The sequence below is a fragment of the Mesoplodon bidens genome, assembly GCF_964165515.1.
Source record: "Mesoplodon bidens genome assembly, chromosome: 4".
Taxonomy (NCBI): Eukaryota; Metazoa; Chordata; class Mammalia; order Artiodactyla; family Ziphiidae; genus Mesoplodon; species Mesoplodon bidens.
In genome coordinates this window covers 36,260,536-36,282,160 of record NC_138160.1, presented here as the reverse complement: position 1 = coordinate 36,282,160, position 21,625 = coordinate 36,260,536, and the positions used below count along the sequence as shown (strand labels likewise).

The window sequence follows — 21,625 nt, the reverse complement described above, 5'->3', positions numbered from 1 at the left end:
ACTAAAGCAACCTGCAGCTAGCAGGAGAGAAAGAACATGGCTTCTTACCAACATGCTGTTTGCAAAACTCTAATATAAATGCTACTTTTTTTTTGCCAATGAACTGGAGTTTGGGCTCCAATATATATCATCTGTAAATATATATCATCTGTAAACTTTCAATTGCTTTCTCAGGAGAAGTGTTAGGAAAAAGAGAACTGCAGCATCAAAAACTAAGTCTAGTGACTATCATGCAACATTTGCATTGGATTGTAAACTCCACGAAGGCAAAGGATTGGTCAGCCCCTCCCTCACCACTGAGGTAAGTCAGCGCCTCCATAAACACTTGAGCGATAAATGACTTCATGATTTTCAAAGTTCTATTCCCAAATAAATTGGGAATAAAGTTCCCTAAAGGCTCAAAAATCAATTTTCTACAGAGCAATGTCAGTGACTAGAAACATTTCAGAGGAAACAAATTATGAGGTCTCAACTATCTAAGGGGAAGATCCTTAGATCACTGTTGACAAAGCTGTAAATAGTAAAGAGCTGTAAATAGAAGGAATAAGCTGTTGACAAGAGCCCATCTCATTAGGTTTAAAGCTTCCTTTCCCTACAACGGCACAAAAAGGAACAGGCCACTCTATTTACGTCACTTTCATCCCACCACTAACTCAGAATATTTATTTTTTCTGGAGCTGAACCCTTGCCAACTCCAATAGCCATAGCTTAAATATCCTGTCTGGTTTCTTGACTCGCTGTCACAGAACCACTGCAATCCCTTGTCTGTCTGCACTTTTTTTCCTTTTCACACACTATAGTGGATAACTGGCCTCAAAAAATGGAATATAGCATTGTGTTATATTTACCTCAAAAGATTTGGTGATAAATACCAGGCTTCCTTTCACCCTATGAAGATGCTGGCAAAATCCTACTCACTGTGCAAGAGTAAGACAAGTTATTGGCTTATTATTAAAAAAAACACACCTCTGCCCTGTCAGTCAGTGCAATCCAACCATCTTTCTTCTTCATAGTGAGCTGTCTGTCACTGAACCAGGTTCGTCTTGCCCCGACGCACAGCAAACCAAAACGCTGAGACACCGAGGTTTGCAGCAAAGAGAGGGTTGATTAACAAAGCAGCCAAGCGAGGAGATGGGAGAACAAATCTCAACTCCGCCTCCCTGAAGGCAAGGGGGCTTGGGGTATTTATGGGCCACGAATGAAGAAGCCAAGTGGTCTGAGGCGTGGGAGGCGTGGGGGAAGGTGATTGGAAAAAGGTGCGGGAATCATCCTTCTGCACGGGCGTAACTAGGCAACAGGTCTCTGCACCTTTGAAGGGTAGCGTTTTTCGGTCCTCCGATGTCAAAAGGTCACCGAGCAGACAATTAAGCATGCCCAGGGTCGGTGGTCCGATCCAGTCTTAACCAGCTCAGCTCAAAATAGATGTTGCTGACTCCAAGTTCCTGGAAAATAACTCTGGCAAACATCTGTTTAGGCTAGGTGCCGCTTGGAGGACAGGCAAGTCTTCAAACAACCTTGATTAGTGAAGGCAGGTGGAATGGATCTGACTGCTTACCCATGGGTTTATTTCTAAAATAACAAATCTGATCATGTCACTTACCTACATAAGAGATTCTGGGGCAGCTACCTACCGGGACTCAGAAAAAGTCCAAGATCCCTGACACTATGTATGAATCCTACCGACTTTTCCAGCCTCATTTCCCTTCACCTACCCTCAAATATCCTCTGGTCCAGCCACCTCAAACCACTTATCAAATTTCCCTAACACACCATCTTCTTTTGTAGTTCCATGAGTATGAGCTGTCCCTTTAAGAACGCCCCTTCCCCTTTTCTCTACGGGGTTGGGGAGGGGTGCTTTTCAAGAATGGGCTCAAAAGGCAGATCTTCTGAGAAGCCTTCCCTGACTCTCCAGGACCATAGGTCTCTGTTTCCTCCATCTCTCCTGCCTCCCATGGGGTTAGTTGTGAATGTAATTAAATGCCTCTAGGCTGTGTGCTGCCAAAGCCCGTGTGTCTGCTCTTCACACAGTATGGAACCCAGGTTTGCTGAGTTCAACTAACTACTGCTGCCCCGCCTGTGCGGATAAGCAGACTAAAGTGGGTGTCCGGGAAGTTCCGCCTCCTGTGACAACTAGGGCTCCACTCACGGTGAGCCTACTGGTATTTGTGACTGTTCTGCTTATTAGTGCTTTGGTTTCAACTGCTCCATTATGAGTCTCTCCTGTGAACAAAAAATACTGGACAATCTCACTTACCTGTAGAATCTAAAAAAGGCGAACTCATAAAAACAAAGTAGGATGGTGGCTAGAGCGGTTGGGAGTTGAGTGAAACTGGGAGATATCTGTCAAAGGGTGTAAACTTTCAGTTATAAGATGAATACGTCCTAGAGACCTAAGGTACAATATGGTGACTATAGTTAACAATACTGTATTGTACACTTGAAATTTGCTAAGAGAATAGATCTTAAATGTTCTCACCACACACAAAAAAGTAACTATGTGAAGTGATGGATGTCTTAACTAACATTCATGTGGTAACCATTTCACAATGTGTATACATAGATCATTGCGGTGTATACTGTAAACTTGCACAATGTTATTAGTCAATTATATCTCAATAAGGACCTTAAAATACATGAAAACAAACCAACAAGCACAAATATGCTCTCTTCTCTAAAGCACACTGAGCTTAAGTCAGACCCTCGTTATTCAACATAATGTATGACATAAAAGTCAATGTTGATTGAAGTATACTTTTCAAATCAGATGTCATAGGCAGTCTCTCTTGATATTTACCTAAATCTCTTTTGCTGTGATTTAAATCAGGAGAAATCAAGAATATCTTCAGAAAACTCACCACCAGGGATGGAGGAAACAGAAAATCACAGTTATATCAAGTTTATAAATGAAAAAAATTTTAAAAACCACAACGATGACTGGACCACCAAGTCTTTTCCCCAGCAAAAGAACACACTCACACTGTTAGTTCAGTACAGAAAGCTAGCTATGGGTGCTCTCAGAGTGGGGTATTTTCTATCGACATCAGCACCAATCCTTTAGAGCTTGATGGTGGCATAATTCCATCAATGATTCTGACTCATGATTGACTCATTTTTCTATTTGCTGGACTTTAAAAGATACCATAGTGCCCTCATAATGTGCATCAGCAATGTTACCTTTTGAAACCTGTATCATAAATTCTACTTTAGTCTGAATGCATCCAAAATAACTTTATCACATAGAGAATAAGTCCATCAATTACTAATTAGTGAATGCCCACTATGGCCCAGCACACTGCTGTGGAGGTTATGCAAAAAAAAAAAAAATCAACCAAAATTCTTTCCTTGATGAATTTAATGTAAATCATAATGACATTTTACATATTAGGTCCCTTATTTTGATTTTTCTCGACAAGATCTCACAGAGCAGAACGCCTCATCATCTGCAAGGCACTGTAGTGAGGCTATCGGGGAAGCTGCAGACTTTGACCCTGAATACGTGCCATATGCAGGAAGGCAATGCTCATGAGAAACTCAAGTGAGAGAAAGTGTGAGAGTCTTAATAAACATGCCAATAAAGTGCCAGGGAAAAGGAACAAGGGAGCTTGTGGCTGGAAATGGATCAGATGCAAGAGAAGGATCGGAGCAGACCCTGTGGAGTTTGACATTGTGGCCTTTGAGCTGCGCCTCAAAGGATGAGTAGAATGAGAGGATGCAAAAAATAGAGAGAAAGGCCACTGGGGAGGGAACAACATGAACAGAATTGTTGGGCAGAAACAAATGAGATATTTTGAGGGCAAAGGAGCAGTTCAGCTTGAAGCTCGGCAGAAAATCCAGATGGATAAGTAGGTTGGGGTAACATCACAGGGCTACGAATACCAGGCTAAGGAATCTGAAAATCAATCCTTAGGCTAATAAGATGTTTTTTTTGGTTTGGTTTTTTTTTTTTTTGCGGTACGCTGGCCTCTCACTGCTGTGGCCCCTCCCGTTGTGGAGCACAGGCTCCGGACGCGCAGGCTCAGTGGCCATGGCTCACAGTCCCAGCTGCTCTGCAGCACATGGGATCTTCCCAGACCGGGGCACGAACCCGTGTCCCCTGCATCGGCAGGCGGACTCTCAACCACTGCGCCACCAGGGAAGCCCGAATAAGATGATTTTTGAGAGCATGAGTGGTCAGAACAACAATTATTTAAGATGATTTGGCAACGATGAGATGGAGCTAAAGGAGGATAAATAAGGGCTTCTACGGCCGTGGCTTCTGCTCCAACCAGTGTATGAGCTGAACACTGTAGTGATTCTTCTGATTAACATTTACAGCTACTGTCAAATGGAAATCTATTAACTGCTTGTGGTGTCTTGCTTCACAAAGCTTTGGCTTCAAACACATCATTATAAAGTCTCTTGTCACTGGCATTGAGCAGTCTGTGTGCTTTCTATCTGCCCTAACTGTTATAAGACCAAAGTGCCAAAAAATACATACAGCAAAATGCTCATGATTCCCAGCAAAGACCAAATCAAACTTGTAGTGTAATGTTTATGTTCTACATAGCACCTGCCGTATATGAAGCACCTGACACATGATTAATTAGATTGAGTATTTTTTGTTATTGTTGAATCCAGAGAAGACAGTGTTATAATCCGCCTTGGTGTCAGGTTAATTTTATGTGTCCACCTGACTGGGCCACAGTGCCCAGATACATGGTCAAACACTATTCTGAGAGTTTTGGGATGAGATTAACATTTAAATCAGTAGACTTGAAGCAGATTGCCTTCCAGAAGGTGGGTGGACTCATTGAACCAGCTGATGCCCTGAATGAAACTAAAGACTGACTTCCCAGAGTTAAGAGGGAATTCTGCAGCAGACAGCTTTTGAACCTGAAGTGCGACTTCAGGTCTGCTCCTGGGCTCCAGCCTGCCCTGCAAATTCTGTACTTGCTGGCTTCCATAACTGTGTGAGCTAATTCTTTGAAATAAATCTCCTATATACATGCACCTCCTATTTGTTCTGTTTCTCCACAGGACCCTAATACCATGGTAAAACATGCCAGAGTTTTCACAACCTACTTCAGGTCTACCTGAATCTTCTTATGATCATCTTCTCTAGAAAATGCCCTTGACATGAAATTTATGGAATGACAGATCAGGGCTATGGGCTGGGGGTAGGAGTATCTAGCTAGATTTGCTGGGCTTTCTTAGGCAGTCGTTATGTCTATGAGCCCTGTACATTTCATAAGCACTCCACTTAGCCAGATGTTAACTATACAATGACCTTCTATTTAATATGTACAGAAGAGAAGTGAGTTGTCTGAACTGAAAAAATGTGGCAGTGACGATTCTTATTACTGAATTCCAGGAAAAATAAATTAATGTATTATACTTTCATATGTGATTTCAATTAATAAAATTCTGACACCATTGGCAAGGTGAGTGGACCATGATAGAGCCACTGAGTCCAAGGATCTAGGCTACCTGAGGGCCAAGCAGGCTCCTTACAGGAACCCAAGCCTCACATTCAGACCTCTGCAGCCAGGCTGACACCATCCCATATGCCAAGTGAGCCAAAGTGCTGTCTCTCCCAAGAGACTGTAGTGAACAAATAATTACCATGTTTCTAGTTCCTGTTTTCATCAGTCAAATCCCAAAACACCAGATAATTTGTCCTGAATTGTACTAGCTTCCCTATAATAATTTTTCCTTCTTTGCTGTGGACTTCTAACATCGAAGAGAATGAGCCAGAGGGCAAGACCTATGACTTCAATCTATGAAAAAGGAAATGCATGGTTTTAGAGTTTTTGTTTTATTTTAAAGGCACACTTTTTTTGACTGCTTTCTCTAATTATGTCTTTATCTTGATTTCACACTGCTAGTATCTTTTATCATTATGGGCTTAATAACAATCACGTCATCCTATTCCTGATTTTTTTTTTACACTACATCCTTATATTCATTTAAAAAAAAAAAAAAGCACTGGAATCACCAGTGAGCTTTAAATCATCTATGGGCCCCACCCTTAAAGATTCAAATTTCTTTGTTCTGGGGTGCAGCATCCTGTTCTGATCGCTGACCTCTATTCTTCTATCACATTTAATCAAGTACTCTGCCTTCTACTCTCTCTCTCTCCTGTCTTAACTTTTTTTTCTTAACCAGCTTAGATTCCTGGTTGATCATTTCAGAGGCTCCCTTGCTGCTTCCATCTTTTCATCACAGCTCTCTGACAAAACCTTAGGCCTAGATGATCCCACTTTCCCTGTGCTTGGCAATGGCTGAATACCTCCAGAAAGCATCAAATACTTCATAATTCTTTTAACAGTGTATCACCATGAATTTGTGAACATCAGCCTCAACTGGGCCTTCAAGAAATGACTAGGGATCCTACTAAGCTTTACTAATTTACTCCCTTTCATATATTCGAGCTTTCTCTGTCCTCCTCAAAAATCTGAAACTGGGGCTTCCCTCGTGGCGCAGTGGTTGAGAATCTGCCTGCTAATGCAGGGGACACGGGTTCGAGCCCTGGTCTGGGAGGATCCCACATGCCGCGGAGCAACTAGGTCCGTGAGCCACAACTACTGAGCCTGCGCGTCTGGAGCCTGTGCTCCTCAACAAGAGAGGCCGCGATAGTGAGAGGCCCGCGCACCGCAATGAAGAGTGGCCCCCACTTGCCACAACTAGGGAAAGCCCTCGCACAGAAATGAAGACCCAACACAGCAAAAATAAATAAATTAATTAATAAACTCCTACCCCCAACATCTTTTTTTAAAAAAAAATCACCTTGGTTTAAAAAAAAAAAATCTGAAACTACTTCCTTTCTTTGCCAGGATGCCACCCCTTTCTCTCTCCCATTCAGCTACTTTTCAAAGCCATTTCATAGAGACGCCTTTAACTTGCAGTTACCACACCTCGGCATCTGCACCCTTCCCTTCTTCCCTCCTAGTGCAGAAGGGAAGGAATCCTCTCTCCTCTCTGATTCCTCCAGCTGTCCTCAGAGTTGAACCCCTCCTATCTTCTTGGGAATCCTGCACGACTGATTACCCACCTTTTCTTTCGCTTCAACCCCCATCCTCCCCATTGCTCTTTCCCATCAACCCTTAGACAAGCTTGGGTCTCCTAACTTTAGAAACCTCTCTCTTAACGCTATTTTCTCCTCTAGTTAAAGCTCCATCCTTTTGTTCCCCTCCAGAGCCAAGTGTCTTGAGCTATCTCTAACCACTGTGCCCCTGTGTTCACACCCCCGCTCCCCAGGACGCTTCATTCTGGCCTCTGCTCCATCATTACAGCAGCCCAGCTCTCCCTGAAGTCCATCCAGACATCATTTTACTAACCCAAAGGACACTTATAGGGTCCTTTTTACTTTACCCCTCAGCAGCATCTTAAATGATTCTCTTTCCCTGGCCTCTGAGGTGACACTCTAGCATCTTCTGTCACACTTTTCATTCTTATTTGTCAGCTTTTCCTCCACGTGGCTTTTAAATGTTGGAACTCCTCATGGCTCAGAGCTATGCTTTCTTCGCTCACTCCATTTTCACCCTGTGAGCTAAGAGTGATACCTTTGTGGCTTCAATACTGTGTCTAAACCCCTGACTTCCAAATTTATATATCCAGACACCTGTGATCCAGGACCAAGACCACACGGAATCTCCTCATGGATGCCTTAAAAAGGCCTCCAACTGAAAATGGCCCCAAACCAAACTACTTTCTCCTAACCTATGCCTGGTCTCCCTCCAGTGCTCCCCGTTCCCCCGAAGAAGCCAAATACCAGGGAGTTTTCCATGGCGTCGCTCACACAATCATATCCAAGTCAGCACGACGTCCAGTCTACTTTCCTTCATAAATAAGTGGTATATCTATTAACCATAAGTAACAGTAAATCTCTCCGCTTCTCCCCATCTTTATCACCACCACTCTGGCCCATGCTACCAACACCTCTGGCCTCCAACAGATTCAGAAAACATCTCCCTGAGCACCTCTGTCCACACCTCCTCCATCCATTCTTCATTGGAGAGCGAAGTGACCTCCTTCAAATGCAAACCTGATTGTGTCACTATTTTGCTTCAAAACCTTCAATGGTTTTCTATTTCCCTTTCTATTGATAAAGACTACAGTGTGGCCTGCAAGACCATGTGGGATACAGTCCCTGCTTACTTCTCTGGCCTCTTCCTAAGCCATGCTCCTTGCGCTCTGGGCTCTGGCCACACTGACTGTTTCCAGTTCTCAGCAATACTGGGTACCTTTCTGCCTCCTGTTCCCTCTGCCCAGATTGCTCTTCCTTCCTCCTCTTCCTTCTACTCCTTTAGATCTCAAATATCTTCCTTTGAAAGCCTTCCCTAACCACCAAGCCCCAACCTGAATCATGTCTCCTCATACTTTTATTCCATAGTAGTTAAAACTGTTTTTCATTATACTTGGTTAATGTCCTCCTCCATTCTAGACCATGAACTCCTGTGAGGCAGAGGCTATGTCTGAGTTGCTTACCATATGATAGTATTCTAGTACCTAGTCTCCTGCTCTGCTGGGCAAAGTATAGACTGAATTAAGGGGTAGTTTGTGAGTGACTGAATGAATGAATGATCATAATGATGGATCTTTATACTCAGCTATCAATATTCATCTTTATCCTCCCCTGCAGCACAAACCCAGAATCAAGCTCAAGCATAAACTTTCAAGTCCAGTTCAATATAAAAAGTATTTTTGAAATACTTTTTCAGGGTACCAGCTGCATGGAGGAAAAGTCATTGAAAGGGAAGGACTAGCAGGGTCTGATCTGTGTTCCCCAACGTAGGGAAGGAAAACCAGTATCTCTGTATTCATCCTGAAAACCAATCAAGAACAAGCCATATCCGCTTCATGAATGAATTCCTTAACTTACTTAAATCACCTACTTTGTAGATATATAAGAAAAAAATCACTTTCACATATTTTTTTAAAAGGCAAATAATTTAGGATCTTCCATAAGGATCTTAAAATGCTCCAAATTCAGAACCTATACATGTACTAAAACCAACACTAACCTATCCCTTCCAGCTCTTAGAGTCCATCCTTAAATAAGTTTGCAGTCCTATGTCCCAAAGTCTTATACAAGTTCTTGGGCTTAAGCTCAAAAGATATTAATCAAAGTCCAAGTAATTTATTAAACTGCAAGTGGCCATAAAGCAGAGTTAATTCAATTTGGCAGGCAGAGCAAACCAAGACATGGCTTGACCTATAAGCTTTTAGGACCCCCTTTGAAAAGCTGAGTGAAATCACTAGGGAAGAGGTTAAAATTCAACTTTGTTTTATATCCCTCTTTAAATAATGTAAAGTGCAAGCGTGCTCCTGACAATTTAAGATTTTGAGTGATAACTTACCAAACAAAATCCTTCCTGAGTTTTCCCACAAGAATTTTTTAAAAGTTCAAAATGCTCTCTTCAACAATGTGGTTATTATTAATACCCTTCCTTTTAAATCACGGACTTTTAAGGCAGTTGTCCTTTGAATTACAAAATCCCAAATCCCAGGGAAGTCATTATAACTATTATGTTAACGGGGCATTAATATTTTACTACTCACATTTGGCAGCTGTTTTTTTCTGGAAAATTTCTCCTTGCTGGATCAATATTTCAAAATTTAAGATTTAATAAAATTAAGAAAAAAAAATTTTTTTTTTAATGATCAAGGCAGTGTTAGGCTGCCTTAGCTATCTATTACTGCATAACAAGTTAACTCAAAGTTTAGCAGTTTAAAACAACAAGCATTTATTATCTTACAGTCTGGGGCAGGGGCCTAGAAGAGGCTTCGCTGGGTGATTCTGGCTCAGGGTCTTTCACAAGGTTGCAGTCAAGTTGTTGGCGGGGAGGGAACTGCAGTCATTCTGAGGCTGGACTGGTGCTGAAGGCTCCACCTCCAAGGTCACTCTTATGGTGGCTGCTGTCAAGAGGCTTCGGTTTCACATTGGCTATTGGGTTGGGGGCCTGAGCTCTTCATTCCACACTGGTCATGGGACTCCCTCACTTTCTTTCCATGTGGGCCTCTCCATAGGGCAGCTCAAAACATGGCTGTTGGTTTCCCCCAGCGTGAACAGTCCAAAAGACAGAGCAACCAAGACAGAAGCCACAGTGCCTTTGAATGATTTAGTCTCTGAAGCTGCACATCTTCACTTCTACATTATTCTGTTCATTAGAAATGAGTCACTAAGTCCAGCCCCCACTCCGAGGGAGGGAAACCTGGACTCCACCTCTTGATGGGAAGAGTATCAAAGAATTTGTGGACATATTTTTAAAACCACCACATAGGCAGTGGCTAGAAGCATGGGAGTTGGCCACATGTGGAATTAGGAAGAGCTGTGTTTGAATCTTGACGTGCTACTTACAGCTGTGGGTCCTTGCATAAATTTAACTTCCCTATGTCATAGTTTCACCAAACGCAGAATCAGGTGGATCATGGGGGTTTTGTGTGGGATTAAATAACATAACATGAAAAAAGGCCTTGGAATAGCCCCTGCTAATAGTAAGCACTTCCTTAATGTTGCCCATACAACAATTATTGGTGAAGCAAACTATTGAGTGCCCACCGAGTAAAGAATACACAGTCCTTTGCCCTGTAGGAGATTACAATCTCACTGTTACGAAAGTAAATCTGAAGTTAGGCGTAGAAAAGCTAATGTGACATAGAAAAGCTAGTTTTTCCTCTAGAAATCCAAGGGCTTCCTAAAGAGAAGAAGTACTTCCTAAAGAGAGGTGGTCAGAAAAGCAGTCTAAACAAAATAAGGAAATATATAACGGTTTAAATATTTTTGTTTGCCTGCTTTTTTAAAGAACAGAGGCTGTTCCTTCAACTTAAATGTTCTCAGAAGTGTTGTGTATACAACAGATGAAAGCCCGGCACTCTGCGAGTGGGAAGCATGCAGTGCAGCCAGCTTGGCCCTCTGCTCTGGACACCCCAAGGGCCCTGAGGGGGCTTGCTGGAGCACAGTTTGTAAATCTGCATTAACAGATTGTGCCTGTATCACAAACACAAAGGTCAAAGGTCAAATGGTCCTTTGACCATTTGATTAAAGGTCATGGTTTAAAACCATGCCAACCTAAGGTAGCCATTTAAGTAAACAGTTTCATACATGTGATCTGAAAGGTAATGTTTTTCTCCTTTAAAAATGTGCAATGCTTTAAACATTAGAATCTGAAGGGATTACCTTTCAGTCAATCCCTGTTTATTCCTTCTAAGAAAACAAAGACCATTTTTACATGATTGTCCCTTTGTATCTTCATAGAAGTTAGATCTCATTCTGAGCCAATAATTTGTGTTTTACATAGATTGTGTTATTAGATACTAACTTTAAGCTTCCAACAACTTGTAATCAAAGCAAAAATTGACAAAAAACCTTAAAGCCTATTCTTTTCTGAATTTAGAATTAGAGGTTAGAGGAATTTAAGCATTGGTTAGCCTAGATATCCATGTTGTTTATCTTCCCAGAGTCAAAGCTTGAATAATTTATAAAAATTTCTTCTAAATTTTATGCCCCAAGTTCCAAGGCAACCAAGGGTAATTTTCAGTTGGGCTATTGAAAGTATAAAGATCAGTCAAAGATTTCACTGAATATTCCATATCCTTCATGTAATATGTAAAAAAAAAAAAAAGATAGTAACTACAGAAAGACTGAGAAATGGAGGCTAACTATCCAGACTTAAACATAGTATAAAATAATAAAATATTTGAATTATTACACAACATCAATGTCTGCTCTATGGAGGTGCTTTGCTTCCAAGCCTATAATTGGCCCTGGATCAAAACTTTATTATTAGAGCATGGGGTAACTTTCTGATGAGCTTTATGGTCAATGCATGTGTATATCAAGATAACAGGTTTTACAATTATTAGTTAGGCTCTGAAAATGTTCCACAGATCCTAGGCTGACAGTTAATCCACCTTACTAAGAAATATACCATGCATGTTTCATAATACAGTTTTGTCAAAGACTGCATGCCCATCAAAAGGCACCAAGGATAGGGGATGGGCAAGTGGAGAAATAAAAAGTTTATTTAAAAAAATCATATTGTGTTATCCAATGCAAGATGCCTGTCCCTTCCCCAACCATGCCCTCTTACCCCTAACAGGGCACACTGCCTAATTTCTAACTGCCAGCACCTGTATTTCTCTGCCTGAAGGTTCTCTCTTGCATCTCGAGATTGCTTTGCCCTCCTGAATGTTAGTGACCAGGAATTAGTGACTGATGGAAGTTGGTGGGTAAATTATTCCAAATCTTTCAACCTTGGGTGAGAGGGCTTAGGTGTGTGTTTTGCCTGGGCTCCCAAAATCTCTCCAGGGAGATGACAAACTCCAGTTGCCAATGACGGTAACTTGCTTCATAACACACCCTTTATTGGCTCCTTTTGCTTCCTTTTTTCACTTTCTCAAATAAACTTTTACCTGAATCCTTGTGTTATGGCTTTCTTCTGGGAGAAATCCAAACTGAGATGCTACTCATAACTATATTTGCTGATCAAGTGAATTGGCTATTGAATATATCAGTTTAAGGTCATTTATGGAGAGATATTATAACTATCCTTGATTATCTTTGGCCCCTCACTCCATACCATGAAGAAATCTCACCAGATTATAAATACACTAGGAATTGGCACATGAAAGTCATGCATTTTTGAACATGTGGAAGGAAAATAAATTTTTGGAAGAATGCTAACAAAACTTCCATTAACTACTAAAATGCATTCATTCAACCAAAACTTACAAAGGATTTTCTATGGGATATAAAGTGAACAGAAAAAGTCTCTACTATTAGGGAGCTTACATTTTTGTTGGTGGAGATGGACAAAAAATAGACAAAGAAATTAATAAGTAAGATAATATTAGATAGTGGTAAGTGCTGTGAAGAAACTAAAACAGGGTTATACGATCGCATGACCTAGTTGGGGAAAGGTTACTCTAGCTAGGGGTCAGAGAAGTCCTTTTGAGAAGGTGACATTTGAGCTGGGGCCTGAATTACAAAAGAGGACCAGTCCTACATGGATGCTTATGTGTATAAATGTGTGTGTACACACACACACACAATCACACCTCCATCATATCACAGAGTCAGGCCTGAAGAGGATAATGTCCTTTCATAAAGTATTATCTCTCTATCTTCCATAAAATACAGACCATGCAGTTATTAAAAATAGGAGGCTTACTTGTTAGATATGCATCCTAAAGTATAATATTTACATCCACAAAAGGAAAGGACAAGATGTCTGAGACTGCTTTAAAATACTCAGGGGCACGGTGGAAAGATGAAAGAAGATTAGCAAAATACTGATGACTCTGGAGGCTGAGTAATGTGTACCTGAGGCTCAAAATACTATTTTCTTTACTTTATGTAAAATTTCCCACAGTCAAAAGCTTTTTTTTTTAAATAAAATGTATATCAAAGATAGAGAATTCCCAAAGTTATAGAAATCCCACCTCACCAAATTTTCATCAACAAATTAGGAGTTCAAGCAGGAACGGGGTCCAGTGGAATCATGAAGGTGTAAAGAAAAACTCTAGACTATGCAATGAGAAAGGAGGTTACAGGATATCCCTTCAATGGAATGCTGAGCTGGCAAACTAGATGTGTCTCCCCAGTCCTACTGAGTCCTACAGAAAAATTCAAAATGTCTCCGGCTTGCTTCAAATATTAAAAACTTCTAGATGTTTCCAAGGCCCTGAACAAGATCCACTTTGGAAAGTTGGTCATCAGGTTTGGGTGCCATCATTAATCTAAGGAGAAATATACCAAATTTGCATTACGAACTTAGATCCTAGTTATCGCCCGATCCTATCCACGTCCCTTTGACCCCAACTCTCCACATACTTCTTGTCAACAATTCAATTTCTCTCTGTGTTTTACTACATACCAACGTCATTAATAAAATATTTATTGAATGTTTATTCTGTGACAAGCAGAGTACTGTTTTGCCAATGTCCCTATTGGAAATAAGATGCTACACTGACTGCTGATAGGAAAGAAATCCTTCCTCTTCATTTTGCTGCTCTTTCTTTAATATTTCAGACTTGCTAGGTATAAAAATGGTATCTTTTCTTCAGTCATCATCATCTTGTCCAGGGATTCTGGTATTTTCTTCTACTCCTTTGGGAAGAAGCCATTGTAGAGGTTTTGTCTTTAGGAATCTTTTTATTTCTCCTTCACATATGCTTTTCAAGGCTCTTCTTTACTTTGCTTTACCAAATTGAGGTTTTCTGGGATAACAATAACATAGCTTGAAGATGTCCAAAGAAGCAGCTGAAAGGGTGAAGCAGGATCATATGCCATCATCCTGACCAAGGACAAAGGCTGATTTCCTGACCGACAGCAATCAAAATTGGCAGTCTGACTGAAGACTCATCAGCCGTCATCAAACTTGAGATGAGCTATTTTCTGCATCATGGTAGCACCTTCTATTTTAATGAGCATGGGGAGAGAACTATATAAGACTCTGTTTTGTAATGGTCTCACTCTACCTTTTTTTTTTTTATATGGACACTCAAAGATAAAAAAGATGGATGTGATGCTTACTATGATAAAGTACATTTTTTAAACAAGAAAAAAAAAGAGCTTTTCTTTGTACCAAGTGACTATCATATTTCTAATATACTAAAGGAACAAAGAGGGATGCCTCTTTTAAGGTTGTTAATTATATACTACTTTAAATGTTTCATTTGATAAACAACTGAGGATACAATCAAGGAGTTATTATAGCAAATGTCTAGCATAGCAGGCTGTCCACCACAGATAAATACATCAAAGCACCTGTTCAATTTGCAAGCCTTTTTGGTTCTAGTGCTGACTGAGGGATTTATCAGGGTGCTTTCTACCACCGGCGCCAAATCTCCATGAAGTGAGTGTTTTCCCTAGGATACACTTTCCACTTAGAAGCCCAGCCAGCTGGGAAATAGACTTGTTTATGTTTAAACGAATTCACAATATAAGAAGAATAATTCACTGGGATTATAATGATATTCTTCTAAAAAAAAACGGACTGAAGTCTAGTCAATAACAAAAGACGCAAGCCCTAATCAGAGCAGTAAACACATCTGGAAGTTTTAAGGACTCTGTAGAAGAAATTATCTACTGATTTTGGAATGGAATATTTGAAGGTAAGTTGAGATGCTAATCACACAGCCCAACAATTTCTGACAAAAATCACTGCCTTCCTATGAATCATTAGTAAGTGAAATTTGTGCCTGACCTAAGGCTTAATTTACCTATATTAAAAGGTAGTGAGAAACACCCAACAAAGAAGTTGAGACTAAACAATGACCCTCTCTTGTCATCCTTCTTTTAAGAGTCTGGTACTCATCATGGAATTTTCTTTAGCTCAAAGCAAAAACAACAACAAAAGAAAAGAAACTACTTCAGAAAGACCTCCTGCATCAGACCATGATGAGCTGTTATTGTTTAGAATGGGAGCTGGAAGCACAGATGTGATTACATTTTTATCTGTTTTAGTTCATTGATTAAAAAAAAATTAATGGTAAGGGAAAAGAGTAAGCAAACACTATTTCCTGATGCTTATATTCAAAATTGTTGTGTATTGTTAAATAAGTGATATAAATTATAGCCTGACTGTCCAAAGCAGCCCACAGTAATTCAACTAACACTCTTCCCGCAACAGCTATGTTTACAGCATTCAGCAGAGTGGAAAAATATAAAAATGAATAAAATTTATTTTCTGCTCTTGAAAAACCCACAGCCTAGCAAGAAAGACAGATATGTAAAAAGACCATGAAACTGAAAATGAATGAAATAGGTGTTCCCGCATTCAAGCAAAGCCTCAAAAGAGCTGAGAGAAGAGAGAAATTCAATAATTTGATGGATTCAAACATAGCCCTGAAAAGAATCCTAATAGGTCATCTTGTTTACTCCTCTTTTTTTGTGGTTGTTGATTTGTTATTAATGTGTAAGAAATATGAAACCCAAGAAATTCAGTAGTTTGCAACAATGACAAAGCCTGTTGGAGGCAGAGCTTAGAGGGGACCCAGGTCTCCTGACACCCTAGTTGACTATTATTTCACATGATGTCATCCTAACTTGCAGGTTTCTTATATCAAAGTTGAACTTTGGTTTAGAACTTATATGTCCAAATACTTATCAGTTGGTCTACTATAATTTTTTTTTGGCGGGGGGAGGGTGGATATGAGGCAGGGAGTAGTGAAATCGATTTCTGAACTTTAAAAAAATGCACTTTATCATTGATTATTTCCTCCCTTTATATGAGAACAGAATAAAGCAAAGAAGCAAATGTAATATGCAAGGGGGGATGAGTGACAACTCTTACTGCAAACACACACACACACACACTCGAGGGGGACAGCACGGACAATTTCATCTAAGAGCACAAGACTCTCATTGGCCCCTTGTCCTGACTGAAGGTCTGTGCACACAGTAGGGCCTTCTGATAGGCCCAGATGTCAGTCTATATCACAGGTTGGTTTTCTCTCTTTGCCAAGAAGAAAGGGTCATTTCTTTCACATCCAGACTTGCTGAAGTAAACAACATTGTCATCATGTCAACCATAAACATTTCCTGCAGGAAGACAGAAGATTCTCATCTGTGTCAGATTCTCAGCTGGGAAACTCATAATTTAGTCAAGAAGCCTCAGACGGATACACAAAAGAGAAATCAATCATAACAGATAGGTGTCTAATGCGAAGTACAGGCCATAAATGCTACAGACTTTGTGTGGAAATGCCTCAGCCCCAGGCAGTAGGCATTAGAATTCTCACAGAGGAGAAAAGTGAGTCTCAGAGGAGTTAATCTGCATGTTGGTGGTAAAGCTCAAACTCATACTGAGCTCTGATAGGTCCCAAAGTGGTTGCCTTTGAAGCACACCCTCTCCCCGGTGTGTCCTGTATATACCAGCTTTGCTTCCTTACTCCAAGGCAAGGACTTGGTAAGTGAGGAGCATCAGGGAACTCCCTTAGGGCTGATGGCCAGATATACCTGCTCTAGACTTCCCTGAGGCATTGGCAAGCATTTACCTCCAGAGGAAGATGAGGTTGTTGACTCAGTTCATGTCCTGTATGTACACCTTAAATCCCAGTTGCCTGAAGAAGCGTTTCTGTCTGATGTACCTTCACCTCATTTAGGGCCAGATGGCATAGTGTCTAGGACTTGGAGAGAACAAGCCTTCAATAAATGCTGATTGCTAGTACTGACTCATGCTCATGGAAGCAGACACAATGAGGTCCATGAAAAGAATACCTCGCAATGTAGTCTTTACCTGTCTGTAACATGCAGCTGCAATTTGCTTGTCTTCAGAACATTCTACTTCTGCTGTTCTGGGGCTTGGTATTCCTTGATAGTAAGAAATTAGGTAGCTGTCTTCACTGCATGTAGAATTCTATTTACCTGCACAGTATTATACTTTCCACAGATTTACTGGGAGTTCAGGCATGAAAAAATGTTTTGAAACTATTATCATAATGTTTTGACTGTGGATGATTAATAATCTGAAAAGAATGAGTTGTTTACAGGTTTGAAATTAGTGAACAGTGTAATGAGATGGCTAAAACAGCTCATGAATATTAAGCTGACTTAACAGATACAGAAAGCCCAGGACGAAGGATTTCACATCTATGTTTTCAATGACGTACACTAGGAGGGATGGAGAGAATGTGGACTCGAGGCATACTGGTCAGGGCAGAAAAGGGTGGCACCCCACAGTGGGTGAGGAACAGCTCCAAGAACAGGCAAAAAAGAATTCAGGAAGAAGGAGCATACTGTTTGTTTTCCAATACAGCACTTAAAGGGAAGAGAGATTAGATTCATTGTGTGTGCTTCCAGCAACTTAATACTAGGCCAGTGAGCAGAAGAAAGTGTTGATTCAGTACAGGCAGAATTTTCTAAACATAAATCTCTCCTAGAATGGACTGGCTAGTGAGGAAGCAAGATTTCCATCGGATTATTTCCAAGGAGAGGTAAACTGGCCCACTAACATGGAGGGCTACTGAAGTGGAAGTTCTTGCCCCAATAGGGAGTTACCTATAAAGTCGGTGATCGTACTAATCAACCATGTTATTGAGTATATAGTTTGCATTATATTGTCCCGGGTTGAAAAAACTCACTTGCCAAAAAGACATCCTGTGTTGCCTTGTTTACCCAATTAGCAAAGGTCTGACTTCAGCCTTACCAAACTTCAGTTCTTATCAATTCAAGATTCAGAAAATGATTGATTACGTGATTTGAATACTCATATTATTTGTCACTACCACAGATATTAAAGGGTTTTCTTATTTATTTATTTATTTATTTATTTATTTATTTATTTATTTATTTTGCGGTATGCGTGTCTCTCACTGTTGTGGCCTCTCCCGTTGCAGAACACAGGCTCCGGACACACAGGCTCAGTGGCCATGGCTCACGGGCCCAGCCGCTCCGTGGCATGTGGGATCCTCCCGGACCAGGGAACGAACCCGTGTCCCCTGCACCGGCAGGCGGACTCCCAACCACTGCGCCACCAGGGAAGCCCAGGGTTTTCTTTTTTAGGAAGAAAAAGTGACGGTTTGTATGGACGCATGTGAACTCACTAAAAAATACAAGTTATTTTCATTATTGACATACTTTTAAAAAATGTCTTCCCTGAAAGTAAACCAAATCTCCAGAACTGTGCAATTTACCAGTGGAATGACCAGAGAAGTTTAAGATTAGCAGATTTAAAAAATATAACCCATGCCTTTTTTCTGAGCTAAACAATTTGCTGTGCCACATTCTCAGTGTATCACTCAGATTTATCTTTACATTAACAACGCTTACCAGCAGATAGCCAAAAAGGCTCTCCAAGTTGGACCAACTTCAAGATTTGTTTCCATGCTGGGGTGCTTCACGCGCTTAGCAGAAGCAGAGTGCAGCTAGGCCTCATTTATTACATTACACTATAAACATTTTGTCTTGAGCTAACAAGATACTCAACACAATTCCATAGGTTACTAAGCACTGTAAACATCTGTTAACACAGGCACCAGAGATAGCACAGAAAAGGCATCTAGAATCCGTTTTTAAGAGGTTTATGATGCGAAGTCTGCTGTTTAAAAACTAACAATCAAAAACACAGCCCCAAACTCTGCCTAGAACAAATATTTGCAAGGCAAAGTTATGCTCAGTTTGGAAAAAAATGCACTCGCGTCGTCGCTTTGTCAATGCATTTATAGATTTTCATTTCACACCTCTGCCCATTAAGTGTTGGTTTTCCATGCCATTCAGGAGACCCAAGCTATAATTTCACTGTGATATACTTACTCCAAAAGAAAAGCTGAATGTTGACTCACCAACTTTCCTTAGACTCATGTGAAGCAAAAAGTTTACGAGGGTGGAAGAAGATGAGAGATGGGACATACTTAAGCTACGAATGAAGTTTTCCAGTGGTCTCTGGGCTTAAAACACATCCTTCCAGCTCCATCTAAAGTCCATCTGAAGGGAAACCACAAATGGCCAGACCCCTTGAAATCTAATCTGGGAACACTGAGCTTTGTTTTTCTCAAAAGGAAGAAGAATCCTCAATCACAGAAAAGATGGAACCAACAACTCTGTCTACTAAATCATTTTATTTCGTTCCTATCCAGCATTTTAATTTCTGGAAATGTTTCAGTACTATACACCTCCAAGGTCTATACCCTGGCACTCCAGAGAGGAGGACTTCCAAGATGACACCACCTGCTCAGGTGAGGAAAGATGAGTGCCTTCCCAGGCACACACACCAGGGAGTCTAAACACCCCAGAGGCTGTGCACAACAGTACCCTGGGAATCTCAGATCCACGGATCCAACCTGGGTCCACATCTCCAGGCTTCTGGACCCACACATTAACACGTCTCCTAGACCCTCCGTCCTCCCATGCAGGTCTCCTGAGAGCTCCAGAAACCTCCACCTCCAGCCTTTCGAAGGCAAAGGGATTAGTATTTTAAAGTCCGTGGTACTTAAATCCTGTACAGAAACTCCTGAGACTTCCCAACCCTCTGGCCTCCTGTTACCTTTCCCTGTCCCTTCCAAGGTCTCCTGGCGGCACAAACAGGCAGGCGGCACCTCTCTGGCCTCCTGCCCCCAACTCCCCTGCACACCCTACTGGCTCAGGCTCCGACACGCCCCCCCAGGCGCACACACGCGCGCACACACACCGCGCGCACACACACAGCGCGCACGTACACCCATTCAGCCCACTGACCCTGCACCGGGCCACCCACTCCCACAGCATGACCCCAGCAGGCGTAACCCCCGCTCCGGCTCATATATAAAGCACTCACCCCAACATAGACTTCCCTGTGCACTCGCAAGTGGGTGACCCTGACCAGCACCCTCTGCGCGCCGCCAGAGTCTTCTCCCCAGAGCCGTCGCGACCCCACTCACCCGCGCGGCTCTCTTGCCTCGGGCAGTTCTGTCAAAACTTTAAGCCTGGTTGATTTCATAACCACGAGTGTGTTCAGGGCTGGAGGAGTTCGGCTTGCCACGATCTCCACCCACCCCAGCTCATGGGGACTGGTGGCCGTGACTCTAACTGACCCCAGCTCCGCCGGTGCCAATGCGCGGCTGCAGTCCGCAGAAACGCGCAAGGGTGCTGCGCTTTGGGAAGGAGCGCGCCGTGTAGAGGCGCACAGCCGAACAACCTCTCCTCTCCTCCCGCGGCGCAGCCAGGGACCTCTCCCCGCTTCGCAGCGAAGCCTCAGCAGTTCCTGCCCCAGCCCGGCTGGCTGATGATGTCAAACAGAAACAGTCGCAAAACTTCTAAGACTTTAACAAAACTGGCTTCGGAGGAAGCCCCTCCAGGCACCGCAAACGCGGGTGGGAGCAGGCGCCAGCGTGGGATGGTTCGCCTGTCACCCCCAACTCCCTGACGCCCCCACCCACTTACACATACACACACGCACACGTCCAGAGCGTGGATCAGGTTACAACTACCCACCAGCAGAAAACAACTTCTTGGTGAAGACAAGGGGAGCAGTACCAACCCCCAAGTCACCAGGACAAAAATTACCCGTGTAAATACATAAGACAGATCCCCACTTTCATAAACAACTGGCGTCCCAGGCTCCACTCCCAGGCCCCCCGACACAACATGGGGAAAATAAGAGCCCGATTCCGGAGCTCCCTTCCAGTACCTCCGAGCCTCGCCTCCGGAGAGAGAGAGCGGTTCGCGGCCGCGCTGGGGCCGAGGGCGCGGGGCCCTCCGGCCTGCGCGGCCCCAGCCCGGGGTCCTCGCCGCTGCCTCGGCTCAGCAGCAGCAGCCGCCGCCGCCGCCGCTGCAGCAGCCGCCGCTGCTGCCGCCGCCGCCGCTCCCTAGACCGCCTCCTCTTCCCATGGCTGCGCCCTGCTTGGCAGCTCCCGGGCTGTCAGGCTTGGGAAGGGGGAGGGGAGGGGTGAAACGGGAAGGGAGGATGGGAGGGGAGGGGAGGGGTGAGAACCGGCGGGCGCCGTTCACTAGGGGTCACGCCGCGCCCGGCCCTCCGCCCTCGGGACCCGGGCTGTCGCAGCGAGGGGAAGCGGGAGCTCAGGGCGGCTGGTTCGAGACCCGCTGGGGAGGGGCCGAGCGCAGTTCGGACCGAGCACTCCGCGGAACTGGGATGAAGCGTTCCCCGGCGAGGAGTTGGAGTTGGTGCGTGTCACTCTCATCTGGGCTGCGCGGCTCCTCCTAGAG

General features: G+C 42.7%; 1 protein-coding gene across 7 annotated transcripts in view; it reads right to left on the bottom strand.

Moving 5' to 3' along the window:
* GHR (growth hormone receptor) overlaps window positions 1–21,170 on the bottom strand; it is a 283,050-nt gene extending 261,880 nt beyond the window's left edge. For 2 of the 7 annotated variants that reach the window (XM_081231811.1, XM_081231814.1), the window contains exon 1: window positions 967–2,437. The gene's annotated coding sequence lies outside the window, so the exon portion shown is untranslated. Of the gene's footprint in view, window positions 1–966; window positions 2,438–20,340; window positions 20,416–21,089 lie in introns of those variants that run through there. The other 5 variants (XM_081231812.1, XM_081231817.1, XM_081231816.1 and 2 more) reach the window with 5 other exon arrangements.
* Window positions 21,171–21,625: the final 455 nt, after the last annotated feature.